This window comes from Crinia signifera, chromosome 6 (genome assembly GCF_055691185.1).
Source record: "Crinia signifera chromosome 6, ASM5569118v1, whole genome shotgun sequence".
NCBI lineage: Eukaryota > Metazoa > Chordata > Amphibia > Anura > Myobatrachidae > Crinia > Crinia signifera.
Window position 1 is genome coordinate 155207628 of NC_139222.1, and position 5750 is coordinate 155213377.

Genomic DNA, 5750 nt, shown 5'->3' on the forward strand with positions numbered 1-5750 from the left:
TTTTTCTTCTGCACATGCGCAGAGGTCAATCTGCGCATGTGCAGCCCCCTTCGCCGCAGACGGATTTCGTCCGCCGCAAAGGGGGCGTATAGGGGCGTGAGGGGCTTCATCCCCTCATTTCCCTATGTGTACGCCCCGCGTTTCATGGGCGTTCCCATGCAAACGCGGGGCGTACGCATGGTAATGAGGGCATGACGCCACTCATGGGGGCGGAAAGCTGACGTCGGCGGATGTCAGCTTTCAGCCCCCATACAAGCTACCACACGGACGATTGTCCGTGTGGTCTCAGCTTGCGGGAGCTGCCGCGGCGTGCGGCCCTGCCTTCGATGGTCGTCGACCATCGAATGCAGGGGGCAGCTCCCACCATGGTGGAGGCGTACGCCTCCACCATTTTCGTGCGGATCGCCAGCCGTCCGTGTACGGACGGCCGTGGCGATCCATAGTGTGGGCGGGGATACGTCTGGTGCGGTCGGAGCCGCATATGCGGCTCGACCGCACCAACCAGAATAAGGGCCAATATGCTTTTCTGTATTCCCTTTGCTATTTAAAGAAAAACTTGTCTAGATAGTGATATTGCTCTTTGGTTAGCTCAGTGGATCCCAATCTTTTTTGAGTCACGGCACCCTACAGCAGTGTTTTCCATGGCACACTATTGAGCTGTTCTCAAGTGTGCCCCCCAGATCTAGAGATGCCCAAACCAGTTTACAGCCACCATCAGTTCAACTATTATTTACTGGTCTCTTGTTTTCATGTAAAGGGTCAATGTATTTAATTTTTTTACCTGTGGGGACCAGTGTGATTGCTTTTTATATGGGGCAAATATTTATTTTTTTCTGTGAAGACCAATGTGTTTTGCCCTATGGGGATCTCATGGTGTGCCTTGACAATTTTAAAATCTTATTTAGTATGCTGCAAGGTATAAGGTTGAAAATCACTGCCCTAGAGTATCAGAATTTTTTCAACAAAATTGTAGAAAAAATATAACTAATGTATGTAATGTATACAATTAAGTAGATTGTGATTATATGTGATTCTTTTGTTCAGTTATGTGATAAAGGGCAGTATTTTCTTCTATTTGTACATACATTTTATGATTGGCAGCCACTAGCACTGGATTTGTCCTTAAATAATTATAAATTATTTGAATTGGTCCTGGACCACTAACCCGTGGCAAGTGTCCCGAGGCACCCCAGGGGCTTTGTAACCTGTTGTAAGAAACTTGGCATAGAACTATCTATTTCACCGTGTCACCTGTATCACTACTGACACGTAAAATACATAGAATTTGTTATTAATGTAATCCCCATTTGAAAGGTGCAGGATCATGACTCCCTGCTTGCAGTGAGGTGTTCCCACTAGGGATGTGCACCGGCCACTTTTAGTGTTTTGTGAAACGTGTTTTGGATCTGTATCTAGAGCAGTGTTTTGGGTTTTGTTGTGTTTCGTGTTTTGGATCTGTATTTTTTTGGGAAAAAACATAAAAATCAGTAAAATCCTACGCTATTATTAACCTCAATAACATTAATTTCCCCTTATTTCCAGTATATCCTGAATACCTCACACCCCACAGTGTTGTTTTTAGGCCAAAAGGTTGCCTCGTGGTAGCTGGATGACTATGCTAAGTGACACAAGTTCGTGGCACAAACACGTGGCCCATCTAGGAGTGGCACTTCAGTGGCAGACAGGATGGCAATTTAAAAAACTGACAAACAAAGCTCCAAAGAGCACATAATGCAAAGAAAATAGGTGCAAGATGGAATTGTCCTTGGGCCCTTCCACCCACCCTTATGTTACGTAAATAGGACATGCACACTGTTTTTAACAAACCAATCATTTCAGCGACAGGGTCTGCAACTGTGGCTGAAATGATTGTTTTGTTTGGGCCCCCACAAAAAAAGAAGCAAATCACCTCTCCCTGTACAAACCGGCTCTACAGAGGCAAGATGGCATTGTCATCCTCAGCAATTGTTGGTAGGTCCTTCAGCTTGGACCAGATGTCCAAACTCGCTCCTGCCTGCCCTGCATCACCTCCAGCGGGTTAGTTTGAAAATTTGAGCTGTTTCCTCGCTGCCACAGGTGTGGGAGAAAATGAAAGAAGGGCTGTTGCTGAGTCACGGTACACTTCAGATGACAATCTCCTGACCATCAGGTCTTTGCCCCGCAATAGACTTGTGTTCGCTGTAAACAGAGACACAACATAGGCTTTAAACTGAGGATCCAGCATGGTGGCCAGAATGTATTCTTCTGACTTTAATAGACTGCCCATCCTAATATCCTGGATAAGCAAATGAAGGGCTTCATCCAGAAGAGCTATAAGCATTGTGGAATCGCAATGCTTTAGCTCCTCCTTCACTTTCTCCAGCTGATTCTGCAACAGCCTGATCAAGGGAATGACCTGACTCAAGCTGGCAGTGTCAGAACTAACTGCACATGTGGCAAGTTGAAACGGCTGGAGAACATTGCACAACACGGAAATCAGTCTCCATTGTGCTTGAGTCTGGTGTATCCCCGCTCCTTTTCCTATGTTGTAGGTGGCTCTGTAGGTTTGAATGGCCTTTTGCTGCTCCTCCATCCTCTGCAGCATATTGAGAGTGGAGGATCAGCACATCACAACCTCTTGTTTGAGGTGATAGCAGAGCAGATTCAGGAGTTTTTGGTGTCACTCCAGCCTTCGGCAGGCAGTGGCATAATGGCAAAAATGTCCCGCAATTTTGTGGGTCACCGCAAGCATCTCCTGCACACTCCTGTCACTTTTGAGGAAATACTGCGCCACCAAATTTATTGTGTGGGCAAAACATGGCACGTGTTGGAAATTGCCCATATGTAATGTCTGCACAATGTTACTGGCATTGTCCGATACTACAAATCCCCAGGAGAGTCTCATTGGGGTAAATCACTGCGCAATGATTCCCATCAGATTCTCTAAGAGGTTGTCTGTATTGTGCCTCTTACTGAAACAGATGATAAACAGCGTAGCATGTCTTGGAAGGAGCTGGCATTTCGGAGATACTGCTGTTGCTGCGGAAATCGATGCATCTACCCAGTGGGTTGTCACAGTCATATAGTCCTTAGTTTGCCCTGAATCACTTGTCCACATGTCCATGGTTAAGTGGACAGTGGATACAACTGCATTTTACATGGCACTGAGGGCACTTATTCGGACATCTCTGTCATCCTGGATATTGCCTGCCTAGTGAAGTGGAATCTAGATAGGATTTGGTACCGGGGACACAATACCTCATCAATCATCTAAATCCCACTCCACTGATGGCAGCCACTGGATGCATGTCTAACACCAACCTAGCTGTCATGGCCGCAGTTATCCACTTTGCCATAGGATGACCGCTGTCGTACTTCGTCCTCATCGCAAACAACTGTTGAACAGTCATTTGCTTAGTGAATGATGTACCGGTCTTCCAACTTCCCCTCTGGGATGATGACCGACTCCCAGCAGCAACAGCAGCAGCGGCAGCAGTAGGAGTAGTGCTGCCGGATGGAATAGGATTCAATTGATGTGGAGTGACTTGCTGGTGTGGTTTTCAGGCGCTTGGATACAACAGGATCAAGGGATTTAGGTGTCCCTGGACTGCTAATGTTTAGTTTCTGAACTAAACATTGACTTAGAAACAAACTTCAGGTGACGTATAAGCGAGGATGTACCTAGGTGGCAAACGTCCTTACCCTTATTGCAGCATTACATAAGTTACATATGGCGACACAATTGTTGTCCGGATCTGGATAAAAGCAATTCCAGACCAAAGAGGTGGATTTTTTGGTCCTCTGACCAGGCATGGCCACAGCCTTTTGCATCCCATGGACAACAACTCATTTAAGCAAACCACATGACCATTAGCAGGATCCTCCTTGTCAACTTCCTCCTCAGCGCCAGCTACATCAATATCCTCCTCCTCCAGGTGTACAACATTGACACCTTCAATATCAAAATCAGGAACTGGACTGTGCGTGATCCTTCCAGAATATACAGAGGACGTGCTGCAAATGGTGGAAGGAGCCACCTCTTCCCATACATTGATGGGAAGGTCAGGCAAACGCAACCACCAACACCCTTGGACTCTTCTTTGGGATTTGTGATACCATGTCTTAAGAAGGCACATTTCTTTGCTATGTTTTTGATGACAGCTTAGCTCTCTTAAAGTTTCTAGCTGGGGAGAGTAGGAGGGCTTAGATCATCATGTGAAGCTGAACCACTAGTCATGAAAATGTGCCAGGGCCTTAGCCGTTCCTTACCACTCCGCAAGCTTACATTTCTCCTCAAACGATTTACTTCAACTTACTGAACTTTGCCATTTTGGATTTTACATGACCTCTACAATGACATTGAGCATCGGCCTTGGCAGATGACGTTGCTGGCATTTCATGTTCTATGTCATGACTAGTGGTAGCAACTTCAGCACTAGAAGGAAGTGGTTCTTGTTCTTTCACAATTTTAACCTCCACATTTTTATTCTCCATTATTGATCTTGAGTTATAATAATATGTGGCATAGGAGAGTGTACCCCTAAACCACACACACACGGCAAAGCCTGAAAAAATTAGACAGTGTTCACGTGCACATCCCCTCGCATGCTGGGGTGGCACTTACCTGTTCGCAAGGCTGCGAGTACACGTAGCCTAGAGAACAGGTCTGAATCAGACCCAAGGTACCGGATGAGGCAGCTGTATTGGGCGCATTACATAGGATTACTCTGGGTGGAATAGGTTACTACTAGAAGAGATGATTTCTGGGGGGACATTTAATAGGGTGAGATATCTCGACTTCGCACATTCTGAACTGTCAATTTTTCAACACACTTCAATGCTCATCCAGATGTTTTCTCATTAAAAATGATACAACTCACAAATTTAATAGGATGCGATTTTGTAAAAACATTACCAAAAAACGAATTTCCATTCAAATTTCACACATATGTATTCATCCCGGTTCTTCTAATCCAAGTGCACATACATCTGGCAAGATACGCACTGAGAGAGATTTCCGACCCCTCTCCTGGTCATTCTATGTTGGAACCTCTAAACCCAATCTATTTTGATATTAAATGGAAAGTGTGCCTACCACAGATACTACAAGGGTACTATACACTATATTATACAATGGGGATAATATCTGTATACTATAATTACTGAAGGAGACCTATATGAATCTATTCAGAACCCCTCTGGATACAATAATTATTGGGGGGAACCTGAAGGGAAACCTGTATGGGTACCTATACCCCTATACAGATAACAGTACAAAAGAAATTAATAAACTAAAATAAATAAAATATTGCTACCACAATCCCCAGCAACCCCACACTTCCAACACTATTAGCACAAACAGTAACCCCAAATCACAAAGAAGACAAATAGAGTGAAAATCAACCTATATCAATACAATACAATACAATAATGATACTGACACCCAATACTGTACTTCAGTGTTTTATACTTGCATCTCCCAGGCCAGTGGTCGAATAAGCCTCGATACAGCTTCCATCAGTTCTTCATTGCCCTCAGCATCCTCTCCTCTTCCTCCTCCTCCTCAGTTTTACACCCCTCACTCTGCTCCTATCTCACAGCAATCCTCTGCTCACCCCCTCCTCACTTGGTGCCGCCTGGTGCCTGCTCACTACTTGCTCCCCGCCTGGCGCTAGGGATGGCCATCGTTGCCATTGAAAGTTGCCATGGATGGCAATAGTGGAACTGTCCATCGATAGTGTTAAAATATGCAATGGATGACCATCAATATG